The sequence below is a fragment of the Ovis aries genome, chromosome 2 (genome assembly GCF_016772045.2).
Source record: "Ovis aries strain OAR_USU_Benz2616 breed Rambouillet chromosome 2, ARS-UI_Ramb_v3.0, whole genome shotgun sequence".
Lineage (NCBI taxonomy): Eukaryota > Metazoa > Chordata > Mammalia > Artiodactyla > Bovidae > Ovis > Ovis aries.
Genome location: NC_056055.1, coordinates 131,880,520 through 131,895,382, shown reverse-complemented (window position 1 = coordinate 131,895,382; position 14,863 = coordinate 131,880,520). Strand labels below are relative to the sequence as shown.

Genomic DNA, 14,863 nt, shown 5'->3' with positions numbered 1-14,863 from the left:
CTATGTACCTGTCTCTTTGGTTTGCTCCTTGGCAGGGAATGGACTGTGTCTGGAAGTGAGTGTGTGTGAGAGGGGTGTGTGTGTGGTGTGTGTGTGTGTGTGTGTGTGTGTGTGTTAGTCGCTCAATCATATCTGACTCTTGCAACCCCATGCACTGTAGCCCACCAGGCTCCTTTATCCATGGGATTCTCCAGGCAAGAATACTGGAATGGGTTGCCATTTCCTTCTCCAGGAAGTGAGTGACAGGGTGGGAACGACTCCTTCAAAGGAGGCTGGACAACATTTACCGGATGTAGCTACTAACCTAGATTGTAAGAATGAAATGCCACATGTGTTACACTTCTGTTTCATATTATCCCAGCATTCACTTAACATTTCTACAGGGAGATACCACAGATATCTTTAACTTTTTAACATTTTGGTCAAAACCAACCTTACTCACCGGCTAAGCCTGTGCCTCTGACCTTGTATGAGATAGCTCCCCATTCAGTGAGTTGCTCCAGTCGGACACCAGGGATCTTGTTTGATGCCTCACTCGCTCACTGCTGTCCTGCACCCTTATTGAGCAATTCTATCCATCCATCTCCGAAATATATCCCAAGCTCATCTTCTTCTCCCATTTCCATTGCCATAGCTTTCCCATTTCTTATCCTTCTCCATCCATTCTCTTAAAAATACAAGTCCCATTCTGTCTGCACCCTGTTTGAAGCCTTTCACTGCCTTCTGTTGCACTAGGAAATGAAAACAACAAAGCAAAATGCAAATCCTTTATTTGGCTCTGACTGTTTGGTTCCTACCTACAAGCGTCCCTTCATTTCACTCCTTCCTGTCCTGGCATACTCTGCTCAAACTCCACTGGTCTCTTTTCAGGTCTGTAGTATGCCCAGCTCTTTCTTGCCTCAGAACCTTTGCACATGCTGATCCTTTTAGCTAGAGTTTCCCCTCGCACTTTGGCCTTCAGGTTTTAGCTTAAATTGCTAATTGCTCCAAGAAGCCTTCTTCTCCTCTTGAGTTGAATTCAGTCCCTGTTATTTATTTCTCATAGTACCATATCTTTTCCTTCTAGTATTTAATGTTTATAAACACAAGCTGGAATCAAGGTTGCCGGGAGAAGTATCAGTAACCCCAGATATGCAGATGACACCACCCTGATGGCAGAAAGTGAAGAGGAACTAAAAAGCCTCTTGATGAAAGTAAAAAAGGAGAGTGAAAAAGTTGGCTTAAAGCTTGACATTCAGAAAACTAAGATCATGGCATCTGGTCCCATCACTTCATGGGAAATGGATGGGGAAACAGTGGAAACAGTATCAGACTTTATTTTTGGGGGGCTCTAAAATCACTGCAGATGATGATTGCAGCCATGAAATTGAAAGACACTTTACTCCTTGGAAGGAAAGTTAGGACCAACCTAGATAGCATATTGAAAAGCAGAGACATTACTTTGCCAACAAAGGTCCTTCTAGTCAAGGCTATGATTTTTCCAGTAGTCACGTATGGGTGTGAGAGTTGGACTGTGAAGAAAGCTGAGCGCCGAAGAATTGATACTTTTGAACTGTGGTGTTGGAGAAAACTCTTGAGAGTCCCCTGGACTGCAAGGAGATCCAACAGTCCATTCTAAAAGAGATCAGCCCTGGGATTTCTTTGGAAGGAATGATGCTAAAGCTGAGAATCCAGTACTTTGGCCACCTCATGCGAAGAGTTGACTCATTGGAAAAGACTCTGATGCTGGGAGGGATTGGGGGCAGGAGGAGAAGGGGAAGACAGAGGATGAGATTGCTGGATGGCATCACTGACTCAATGGACATGAGTCTGAGTGAACTCCGGGAATTAGTGATGGACAGGGAGGCCTGGCTTGCTGCGATTCCTGGGGTTGCAAAGAGGCGGACACGACTGAGCAACTGAACTGAACTGAATCCTATGCTTAGCTGTTTAATTTTTTAATCTCTCTCTCTCGTCAGACCATAAGTCCATGAGAACAAGGGCAGATCTGTTTGGTGTATCACCATATCCCCAATCCCCAACACTGTCTGGCATGTAATAATAGAGGCTTAATATATTGCATAAGTGACCAAGTGAATGTCTTCAATAAAAAGAGGATAATAATAACCTCACATTGCTAACACTTCCCCCTTAGGGTTAGAGGTAGAAAGTTGATGGCTGTCTTGAATTGAAGGCATTTGATAGCTGCTGCTACTGCTCTGTGTGCTCTTAGAGTTTCACGTGATTCTGAATATCCTGGTATTTCTATTCAAAGAGAGACTACCACTTATGCTTATTTCATGGTTCCTGACACTTGGTTAACAATTTAATTTTAAATCACTACTGAGATTTGCCTCAAATGGAAAAAATAATTTTATCTAGGTTGTTTAAAATGTATGAGCCTTACTGTACTGCGTAGAACAGCAAAAATAATTTGCTGCTTTGGTTGTGAAATAAAAACTTATTTCTCTGCATGTGTTATTTCTTCCCCCTACCTAGCGTAAGTAACAGATCCAGTATTATCTCCATAATAAGATTTTGATTGCATGGTAGGTAAGGCTCTAGCCTAAGCCATATTAAAACGTACTTTTCCAGAGTATGCTTCGTTTCAGGGCTAAAGGGGATGCAAATGTGAAGTGACATGATGGATTTGACTGCAGCAACTTCTTACTTGGTGATTTGGCAGAACTAGAGCGTGTCTTCTACTCCCTGTGGGTTTCTGCCACTTGACGGGCTGTGTGGGGGAGTGCCTGTCTCCTTGATCAGCTGGGAGGTAGTGGTTGAATTTTCTCTAGATGTCTTTTCTAGATCCATTGGCTGAGTATGCTTGGAATACGATTGCTTACTGTTTTCTTCTTAATTAAAAAAAAAAATCGTTGTAACATATGGAAGGCTTTTGATAATTGCACTTCTGCTAATTTGAAAATGCTGTTACAGAGCATTTTCTGTTGTTTGCTAGGAGACTTACTAAAAGCTCAGGCTGGGAACTGAGTTTAGGGATGGTGGTGTCCCTGTGTAACCCTGTGGGACGTGGAAAACAATGCAGTCTCACACTGTCATGAGGAGCAGGCTGGTGTTAGTCCAAGTCAGTGCATGGTGACCTGGGTACAAAATACTCTGTTAAACCCTGTGTGGAGTGCATGGAGGTTGAACTAATCCTCCTTTAGTGAGAAACAAGTATACATGGAATAGTAAGAGCCAAGGATTTATCCATGGGGCCGTTCTGTCTTTTAAGGTGCATCTGCCTACATGCTGTGTTTCGGGGCCTCGAAGCGATCGTATGAAGTAGGTGGGAGTGTGTGTGACTCTAGGGCTCTGCCTAATTTACTGATGGCAAAACTGAGCTTCAGATGATTTACGACATGTTCGTGGGTATATGGGTGGTAAGTGGCAGAACCAGCACACAAAGCAGTATCTTAGACTCTAAGCTCCCAGCCTAAAATTCCATAGAAGAGGCCTGTAGGAGTTCAAAGAAGGCGAACATGTTCATGTGCCCGGGCGCCCTGCACAGACCCCGTCCTCCTTGCTCTCGCAGGTTTGGAAGAGACCTCGAAGCCTCCATCTAGACCCTGACCCCTTCCTCTCTTGCTTTACCAGTCTGTCCTCTTTTGGTGTTTCTGTAGTTCTGACTAGAAGGGGATGACAGGATGAGATGGTTGCATGGCATCACGGACTCAGTGGACATGAGTTTAGGCAAGCTCCGGGAGATGGGGAAGGACAGGGAAGACTGGCGTGCTGCAGTCCATGGGGTCGCCAAGAGTCAGACACGACCGAGCGGCTGAACAACAGCAATAGTTCTGCCCTTACCACTGGTTCTCACCTATCTTTCCTCTCCAAGTTTTTCTCTTGATCCAGCTTCCCCTTCCTGTCACCGTCCTCTGCCTCCCTTCTTCCCCCAGCTGCGAGAGCATGACCTAAATCTCCTGTGTGAATGCCATTCACCCCTCAGCCTGGAAGTTCCTTATCAGTAAGCTCTCCAGCGGCGTCTGCGTTCTCGTCGCGGCTCTTCCTCTCTTGGTCTCCATGGAGACTGCCTCAGTGGGCCAGCCGCCGTTTTCTGAGTGTCTCCTCCTGCGGTCTGGACTCAGGGCGCCTGCTGGGGCTCTGGCTTCCAGTGCACTACCTCTCCTCTACCCCTTAAGTATTGACCCTGAAGGTCTGTTGTCCTCTGAGGCATAGGAACCGAGTTATCCACGGCCATCTCTTCACGTCCAGCGGCTGCCCCTATCAACCAAAAGATGACCATCGCCAGCATCTCCAGTTCCTGTGCTCTCCTGAGGTTCCGATCTCTGCATATCATACCACACGATGCCCAGAATGGAGCAGAAACTCTTTCCATCTATTACGGAATCATTCCCCAGTTTCCCCAGAAATAGCAGCCTTGGTGGCATCTTTATATGGGGTTATCGGGAAACCTTAATACTCTTTTCGTAGAATTATTTATTATGGCCTCCTAATTAGCCTCCCTTTCAGTCTTGCCCGCTCCAGAGAGTCTTCCATTCTGCTTCTAGAGTTACTGTCCTCTCAATGTGGTCTGATTATATCACTCTCCTGATGAAAGGTCCCTGACTCCTATTTGTCTTCCCTACAGGGCAGGAGCCAGTTCCATTCACAGTGACTAGCAACTGGGCCTTGAATGCAGTAGACACTCAAAAATATTTGTTGAGTGAATAACTTTGGTTCCAGTCTTGTCTGTCAATTTTCTCTCTCTGTAATTTGTCCCTCTGCTGCTGTGTATCCGACTTCTCACCATTTCCCAAACGTCCCCACTTCTTGACTATTTCCTGCTTTTGTTGGCTTTATTCTTCTGTCCCACTTACTAAATTTCAACTCAAACCTGTTTTCTCTTGGGTATCTTGTAAGTTATTTTTCTGTTCTGAAGAAAGCATCCTTTGTCTTTTTCTTTTATTGACTTTGTTGATTTCAACCAACTCTCGTTGCATCTCTTCCTTTTTTGTTCTTTGCCTACTTCTGTTGTTAATTTTTGTGTTTCTGATTCTAAGTGTTTTTAACTCCCCAAATGCTTGTGTGAGCATATTTAATTCAGTTTGGAATGGTGTGTTACGGTTGTCTTCTGTTTCATGATCTTTGGTGGAGAGAATTTTCAGCAGCTGTTTGATTCTGTGCTGATAGTTTTCTGTTCCTGGGCATTTCATGAATGTTTCCTGGTTCAGGAGCGCTCATTTCTGTCAGAGGTGCAGTTTCTGTAAGGGATGACGGTGGTGCTGGTGGATGGAGAGGATCTGGGGTGTGCAGTATCCTCAATTTCTCCTCCTAAGATCCTTCACCATCCTGGCACCACTGCTTCCTTTACTTCTTTCTCTTCCAGAAGCACTAATTTTCTGGGTCCTGGGTCTCTCTCACCTTTAAGCCCTTTCTTGCCATGTAGCAGGTGCTGAGAACTACCAGGTCGCAGGCCTGAGTGTGGTGTGTGGGCTGTTAGTGCAGGACTATCGTTCCCGTTCTGGGAGTGATTCTGCTTGAACTTCATCTCCGTGTCCCTTTTCTCCTGTTCACAGGGCTTCCCTGCTCTTCACACGCCCTGGCTTGTAGCAGCAGCAGGAGCTGAGCTGGAAGTCGGTGTTTATTTCTCCACTCACAGGTAGTGTGAAGCTTGTGGTAGTCCCTCTTCCTAATAATGCTGAATGGTTTGGGTCTCATGATAATATTTGCCCTTTTATTGATTCTGTGGTCTTTCGAGAAGGATGTTAGCGTGGTTTGGATCATGCAGCTGTTATTGTCCTCCAAACCTGAAGGTTCCTGCTAGGAAAGTTTTATTCTCCCCACTTGTAGATGAGAAAACTAAGAAAAGCGAAATTACTTAGCCGAGGTTGCTCAGATACCATGTACTGGAGGAAAAGGAGACCTGGCTCTTTTGCTTCTATCAGAAAGCATTTAATCCCCTGTTGCGAAGCCTATTTATGTAATTTTTCTTGACAAATTTTGAGTGCTATAGGGAAGTGAAGGTCCTCTAAAAATGTTTAACGTTTCTTTAAAAGAAATTTCAGATCTGGTTGTGGGTGTGATGGTATGTAAATATGTACAAACTGGAAGTTTGTGTGACTTTCTCTTTTTACACTGAAACGAATCTTTTTCTGTGATTTTCTCTCAGTGTGTGTTGTTAAAGATCAACAAAGAATATAGTCCAATTCATGACCCTGATGTCAGTTGTTTTACAGTTGGAAAAGAACAGCCCCTGGTGGAGAACATGGTTCTATTTCATGATAGAAGGCTCAGGAAATACTGCTGTCTGTCCCTGCAGCAGTGTCTGATTCCTTTTACTGCAAGGAGGAGAATGGAGATGTTTGTGTCAAGTCTTCAGTTTCAGTTCTCCTGAGCTTTGGTTTGGGGATTTGAGGACAAAGAGTGTCAGGTATTTTTAAGGAAGAGTAAAAATTATCTGGCTTGTTTCATTTTCTTCCTATACAAGGAGCATCTACTCATGCTATATCTGAAAAATAAAAAAGTACAAAGAAAGAAAAAGAATCACCTAAAATCTTATTCTCCAGAATTAACTTTAATTTTCTGGTATTGTATGCCCTGCTGGGTTTTTTTTTTTTCTATTATATATCTTTTTAAAAAATGAAACACTCAGTATTTAAAACAAAACATTGTGCATGCTAGTTTGTAGCCTACTTTTTTGAGGTACCAATAAAATATGAATATTTTCCCAATAAATCATCTATGACCTGATGTTTACTTAGCTGTACATTTATTTTCTTACATAGATGAACCACACTTTACCTGATCAGTCTGCTATTGTTGATTTAGGTTGTTTTAGGTCATTTTTGCTCTTTATAGTATTATAGTGAATGTTCTTGCAAATATATCTTTGTATATATTTCTGGTATATAAGGAGTTACTGATTCTCCTGTAAGATTGACTGTCATTTTTCGGTTTGAAGAAATAGGTAAATGTACAGAACCTTTTAATGTCTATTGCCTTTCCTTCAACTTTTCAACCTTTGTTTTGTGTTTGAATTTAGGTAACTCCCCACAGGCTCATTCCTTGACTCTGTTTTTCTTCCTCTGGACTCACTTCTGCATCAAATACTTGTGTTTTCTACAACTTCGGGTGCCATCTTTATGTTGTTGATACCCAGATGTTGACCTTTTAGCCAAAAATAAATCTTTAATTGCTATTACGAAGTCTCCAACTAGATGCCTGATTCATAATCTCACAGCAGCATACTCAAGCCCTGAACATACAGGATCCTTTCCGCTCTCTCCCACCAGGAGAGTTGTGAGCTGTAGAGCTCAGCTATCTAACTGCCTATTGGACATTTTACTAAGGTTGCTGATAAGACATTTCAAGTGCAGACTAATAACCATAGCTGCTAATCTTTTATTGCGATTACTGTTTGCATGCTGAGTGTTTCACTTTATATGCATCAGTTTTTTATCGCAACAGTCATGGAGTTGGTACGTAATTCCCGTTTTACAGATGATGAACGCAGAAGCACAGAAGCTTGCAGAGAAGCCAGTAAATCTTACTGTGCTCTTTACAGATAATGCTGTGTGGTTTACAAAGTGGAATTCTCGATGCTTCACCCTACAGTGTCTTCCAAAAGTATTTCTTGTCTTGGTAAATGGTGTGCTACCTACCCAGGAGCTCATGCTAGCAAATCGAGAGACATCCATGGTGCCTCTTTCTCCCTCATTTGTCCGTATATCTCCTGTTGATCATGCTTTCCAGATACACCTGGATTAATGCTGCTGTTCTGCACACCTATTGTATGCCTACCCCCTCCCCTTCCCAAAGCAGACCTCCATCATCTCCTGGGCCTCTGCTCCTACCCCTCAGGACCAGTCCTCACACAGGGATGGTCTCTTCCTTCCCTGTTAATGGCCTCCCATTGTACTTAGAATGAGTAAAAGTCACTGCTCTGATTTAGAAGGGATTGCTCCTCTTCCCAGCCTCACTCTCACCTCTCTTGACTGAGCCAGACCTTCTCATCCGTAGGGCTTCTGCACCTGCTCATCCTTCTGGTTTCATTTTAAATGTACTTCGGTGGAGCCAAAGCCTTCTCAGATCCCTTGATAAAAATGACGATTCCCCCTTATATTCTCACACTCCCGCTCCTCACCCTCACAATGCTGAACACAATTTATACCCTCATCGTCTTAGACTTGTTTATAGTATAATTTTAGACTCTGGGGGATTATCTGTCTGCCATCTTCCTCCTGGTGCCACTCCACCTATCAATGCCCTGAGAAGACTGGGCTGTTTTTGTTCCCTTTTGAACCTAAGTACAAATCCTGGCAGATAGGAGACATTCTTTAAATATTTGAATGAAAATAAGCATATTGGAGCTTCGCTGGTGGCTCAGGTGGTAAAGAGTCTGCCTGCAGTGCAGGAGACCCAGGGTTCGATCCCTGGGTCAGGAAGATCCCTTGGAGAATTCCATGGACAGAGGAGCCTGGTGGGCTATAGTCCATGGGGTCTCAAAGGGTCGGACATGACTGAGTGACTAATACTTCACTTCAAGCATATTGCGCTCTGGCCACCGCTGAAGTGAGATGAGCTGGGGTGTCTCTCCCTCCGGGGGTGTGGGTGTGTATTTGATTCTCTTGTTTGTCCAGGGAGAGCCCAGGGACTTAAGGCCCAGGACACACATTTAGACCAACAAGGGGAAGGGAGACGTGGCCTCAGGGAGTGAAAGATGGTCCATAATGGAGGAGGCAGAACTGAAGGAGGGTGAAAGAGCCTCAGCTCTGCTTCCATCCCAGTGGGAGAGCCCCTTTTGATCCCCCGCAGGGGTTGAAGGATTGCATTTGACCCAGTTTTTAAAGGTTTTATTTGGTAAGCCATCTACTCTGTCAATACCAGAAAGCCAAACTTAGCAACAGTTACTATGGGGTTTTTTCTTCTTCTTCTTCTTCTTCCTGCTCCTCTCAACTAGAGGAATATCTGTTTAATTTTCTGTGGGATAAAATATCAGTAACTGTGAGTGTGTCATGTCTCCTTACAAGGGCTTTCTATGGGAGCAGAAAGGAGATCGCAAGGGGCCCTTCATGGTTGATTACTGCGGAGGAGGTGCCGTTCAGCGAAGGCCTCTCAAAAACCATAATGTGCCCTCTGGCCTTCAAGTCTGTCCTTCAAGGCACCTGTGTGGAGATCTTTTAAGGCTCCCAGTAGTCTTAGTTTTGAAGATAGTTGTTCTTTCTGATCACACACTCTTCCTGCCTAAAGCAGTGAAACCACAGAACGATGTTGATTTAAATTCTAAATCTCTGTAACAGTGACAATACCCTCAAAGGCATCAGCGCCAAATGGAGACAATTTCTAGTTTCCTGTTCGACTGCATTTCCCTCATCAGACTACAGATGCTGGTGGCAGCAGCCATCCTACACGTGTGTTTGTCATTGTGTAATTTCGTCTCCTGAAATGCTGGACTTGGAGCAGGAAGAAATGTGTTTTCCCATACTTCTGTGCCTGTGTGTTTATCCTTTGGATCTTTAAGAATATCTGAGACTGAGGAGTGGTGTTCCATTGAAACTACGGTTAACTCTATGAGCTACTACACCAAAAACATTCCCTGGGCACTTTAGAGGTTGCAAAGGCTGAGTTCTTGATTGTGCTGGAAATAACTCCTGCACTGGAAAGCTACCATCCATTTGTAGAAAATTGTTGCCCCAAAGATATAGAGCCTGGAATACTGTCACTTCATTTCTCTTTTTTTAAATGTGGGAGTAATGTTAGTCATTTACAACTGGGATTGGCAAAGTTTACAGAAGGGGCAGATAGTATATATTAAGGATTTTGTGAGCCATATAGTCTGTTGCCAACCACTCTGCTGTCGTAGTGTGAAAGCAGTCATAGATACTACACACATACATGGGCATGGCCGTAGGTCAATAAAACTTTCATTGCAAAGTAAGCAGAGGGCAAGGTTTGACCCATGGACCATAGTCTGCTGCTATAATTAGCATAGTTGCCCAAATCAAAGAGAAGGAAATGGCAACCCACTCCAGTATTCTTGCCTGGAGAATCTTGTGGACAGAGGATCCTGGTGGGCTGCTGTCCATGGGGTTGCATGGAGTTGGACACGACTGAAGCGACTTAGCATGGATGCATGCATTGGAGAGGGAAATGGCAACCCACTCCAGTATTCTTGCCTGGAGAATCCCAGAGACAGAGGAGCCTGGTGGGCTGCCGCCTATGGGGTCGCACAGTCGGAGACGACTGAAACGACTTAGCAGCAGCAGCAGCCCAAATCAAAACAGTTAAAGCAGGAGAAATAATTTGAATGAAACAAAAAATAGGAGCTTTTTTGCTCTCATATGATCAGTGCCTAAACTCAGACTTTCAAGAGGAGCGCAAGGGTCTTTGTTAAACAACTATGACCAAGTTAGATGCCATCGGTATCACAGATACCAACATTGGTTACTTGATCAAAGTCGTTTGAGTAAAACTAAATTTATATGCACAGAGAGCCATAATTCCTACTCCTTCCTTATGATTAATGCTAATACTGTAGACTGTCTAGTCAGCATGAATTAGACGCCTGCTGTTTATTCCTTCCTGACTTGAAGAGTTCGTGGCATATCTCTACCTTAGAATAATTTTGGATCTTTACTAAAATAATACGAGTTTCTGGTAAGCAGTACCTCAGGGATTACCATGTGTGATCATGGCCCCTGGTGTGATCACTATGCAGGAGCACTATTTTCTCGGTAACCCCTGAGCATTTCTGATGTAGTGGACTATGGACAGAATCTGTAGAAGGTAGCAAATATTAGAGAACATTAAAAGCACTGGAAGAGGAGATGTTACCACTGGTGAGCCGTGCAAAAATAGGTTTCAGAAATTGCTTTTGAAAAAGTAGAAATGGATGACAAATTGAGTTGGTTGGCTATTTGCTTTTGTAAAGAAACCTTCCGGAAGACATGAGAATTTCAGACATTGATAACTAAATTCGGTAAGGGTAAAGTTTTGTTAATAATTCAGTGGTTTACAGGAATTTTAGATCTGGTCCAACCCTTTCCATTTCACAGTTGGGGAAACTGAGGCTATCTGAATAATATCACCGTACTCCTTTTCTTATTTTCCATTTATCTACATGCTATATATTCTGAAGAGATAAATTCTGAGTTAGCAAATCAAAAGTGGATATAACAGTGTTATGTTTTTTATGTGCATTTTTATTTCATCCATCATTGTAGTGGAGGTGGGCCTGACAGTTGCCATTCTTTAGCAAATAGAAATATAGGACTCCACGTTAAATCTGAACTTCAGACAAACAAGGGATCATTTTTTAATATAAAAGTATAGTATTATTACTCAGTGCTCTGTGGTGACCTAAACGGGAAGGAAATCCAAAAAAGATGGGATATATATATATATATATATATATATATATATATATATGGCTTCCCTGGTGGCTCAGGCGGTAAAGCATCTGCCTGCAATGCGGGAAACCTGGGTTTGATCCCTGGGTTGGGAAGATCCCCTGGAGAGGGGAATGGCAACCCACTCCAGTACTCTTGCCTGGGAAATCCCATGGACAGAGGAGCCTGGTAGGCTACAGACCATGGGGTCACAAAGAGTCAGAAACGACCAAGCGACTTCACACACACACACACACACACACACACACACACACACACACACGTATTTTTTTAAATTCACTTTGCTGTACAATAGAAACTGACTTAACATTGTAAAGCGACCATAATCCAATAAAAATTAATTTTAAAAAGTGTAATATTAGGATTTCCATGGTGGCACAGTGTATAAGAATCTGCCTGCCAATGCAGGGGACATGGGTTCAATCCCTAGTCAAAGAAGATCCCATATGCTGCAGAGCAGCTAAGCCTGTGGACCAAAACTACGGACCCCACACTCTAGGTCCCTCCAGCCACATCTGCTGAGCCTGTGTGCCACAACTACTGCAGCCCGAGTGCCTAGAGTTCGTGCTGCACAACAAGAGAAGCCACTATAATGAGAAGCCTGCACACCGCAGTGAAGGGTAGCCCTCACTCGCCCCAGCTAGAGAAAGCCCTTCGAAAACAACGAAGACCCAGTGAAACCAAAAAAAAAGAACACAGGCTTTTTTCTTTTAAAGTGTAATATTAAATGCAATATTTGAGATACACTAAATGATTAATTGTCTCAAATTTAACTAGATGTCCTATATTTTATTTGGCAACTCTGACAGCGCACAAGATAAAAATTGAGAAAGACTAGCTGTGATGGCTACCAGAATTGGCCAGCTTGCGAATCCTAACCCCTACCTCAGGAGCTTATTAAAGATTCTAGTTTCCGGGCCCATACCAGGGTCTGAATCAGTAGGACTGGGATGGGGTTCAAGCATTAATACTGCTAACAGTGTCCCCAGGTGATTTTGCAGAGCTTTGAGGGCTGCTGTTTTGTACTGTTCTCTCACTGGTGTTCTCTGGAACGTAAGTCTTCAGGGAGGTAGCTCTGTCTGTGGTCTTGACACCGTTGCCCTCCACCGGCTGAATCTCTGTAAGGGTTTCGCTCCATTTATTGGGTGGTTGCTACTGTGGAGGTTGTCTTGAGGCTCACTTACCAAATTACTCAGGCCCTCACCTTCATTTCCTTCATCCACAGTGTGATATCAGGGCCTGGGTTTAGGGGAAAAGTGGGGACAGATTTGATAAAACAAACTCATTTGGAGAAGGGAGATAACAGAGGAAGGGGTCAGCCTAAAATCCTGTAGAGCTTCCTTTCAAACACCCTTCTCTCACTAAATTCCTCTGTTTTCCCTCTTGTCAGTGTTTCCTTCTAAATGATAGAACTTCGGTTAAAAATGACATTTGTGAAAGTCATCTGGCCTAAAATCCTTGGAATGAATCCATTCAAGTTTTGGAGTTCACATCATCCTGTGGTTTGACCTTGATGTCTGTGATTTCTCTGCTACAAGAGGTGGCAATGAGGATCTGGGATAAACAGTTGAGAAGTGAAGCTCCTTGATTCAGTGGACCACACGGCTAGTTACGTGGTTCTGTGGACCTTGGGAACCTTTTCTCTTTGGCAGAAAAGCTGTATAGCCCTGTGATGTTTTAGAGGAAAAAAAAAAAAGTAAAAGGCCGGTGTTTAGAGAAAGCAGCTTAGCCTCTTAGAGGAAAGATCCCCTTCATGGATAGAAAGGTGTCAAACTGGGAGAGGAAATATGAACTTAGAACCTAACTCTAACTAGAATGTGAAGGTTTGCTAACAGGGTGATAGCCTGAGTGAGGGTTTTAGCTTCAAGCTTTGCTTTTTCTTGAATTGACCAGTTCTTTAACTGAGATATTGTGTAATGTTCTTTACCTTAACAAAGGAATAAGAAATGGACAGTTTCAGTCATGTTTTTGTTAAGTAAGTTCATAAGCAGCAGTTCACATGGTCTTTCCTGGGCCATCCTAAAACTCAGGAGTTGGCAGGGTTGACTGGCACTTTTTAGGGATGTCATAGACAAAATGGCCATGGCACTTGAGGCCATCTGAGGAGTGCACCAGGTCATTTCATGCAGAACCAAAGGCCACAGGAAGAGCTGAACCGAAAGGAACATGTTCCCCTAACCCAGATCTCAGAAGACATGGGCACACTACAAGTGGGCGCTTGGTATGTACAGCTATCATTTGAAGATAAGATTAATGCAAAAGAATTTATCCAAGTGATTTATTAAAGTATATTTTGAACAAGAATGTGCTTATTTAAAACATTGCTTTGACATGCTTATTTAATTTGAAACTTGGTCCCAGGACAGCACACCACCCTAGCCTGTTGTCCTTTCTGGGCACATCTGACTCTTGGAGATTAGACTGGGATATTAGAATAGAACCACACCTGGAAAGCACATACGGTCGCTCTCTCCCCATCCTCCTTCTTTGAGTTGTATTTTGTGATAGTTGTAAGGTTAGCCTAATAGGTTTACATAAATAAATAAAATAAACAGAGCCCAGATGTCCACTGAGCTTCCTTAAGTTGAGCCATAAGATTGGAGAACCAGATGTTTAGCTTACAAAGTATAATCAATTTGCCTTAAGAGTTTAATGTTTCTTATCTCTAATGTTGTGACTTTTATATGAACATTGTTTTGGATGGCCAAGCTTCAGTGGATTTTGTAAGAATAGATTCTCAATTTTGATCATGTGAATTATCACCATCATTTAAAATCCTAAACCATCTTCCTTCTGTGGTGAGGTTTTAGACATCTTCTTTCAGCCATCAAGTTGATATGTATACAGGACACTCAAACTTTTCCTAAAGGCCTAAATTTTTGCATTATTATGCAAAATAAGTCATATAGTATATTCTGTGACCAAATATGAATAACATTTATGTTATCCATATTTTATACTTAACCAGCTTTATTACATTTTTTTTCAGGTAAAAATTAATGGAAAATGAGTAGATATACCTCATGTTACTACTGAAAGAAATATATTAATGATCTCTTCAGACATTCCAGGATAGAATGTAGTCTATTAGTAATTACAAATCTTCATTATTATTGATTTTCTATATTTGTATATTACTTTGCAGTTTAGAAGTTCTATATCCATTGCCTTCCATGATACTTAGCAACATTCCAGGGTTGTTTTGAGTGAGGTGGGCACCACTCCTTATCTCCAGCTTATAGATGAATAAAATGAGGTTCAGAAAAAATCCAGAGACTCAATAGCTACAAAGTAGTGGGAGGAGATTAAAATTCTAGCTTTTTTTTTTTTTTAAAGACTTTTCGCTTGGAACATTTCAAACATGTACAAAATAAACAGAACAGTATGGTGGATCCCCATGTACCCATTACCCAACCTCAACAATGATCAATACACTGCCATCTTATATCATCTGTACCTTTACCAGCTCTTACCCCCACATGCTAATGATGGTGGTTTTCAAAGTTTTTACAGTAAGGTCTACATACACTGAA

The 14,863-nt window shown here is 42.6% G+C and overlaps 1 protein-coding gene across 40 annotated transcripts in view; it reads left to right on the top strand.

Annotated features, from left to right (window-relative positions):
- The window catches only part of OSBPL6 (oxysterol binding protein like 6), a 225,010-nt gene that overhangs the window by 58,840 nt on the left and 151,307 nt on the right, over positions 1-14,863 (top strand). For 18 of the 40 annotated variants that reach the window (XM_060409717.1, XM_012132725.4, XM_060409718.1 and 15 more), the window contains exon 2: positions 5,499-5,581. The exons of the other annotated variants lie outside the window; for them this stretch is intronic. The gene's annotated coding sequence lies outside the window, so the exon portion shown is untranslated. The remainder of the gene's footprint in view (positions 1-5,498; positions 5,582-14,863) is intronic. 40 annotated transcript variants of the gene reach the window in all.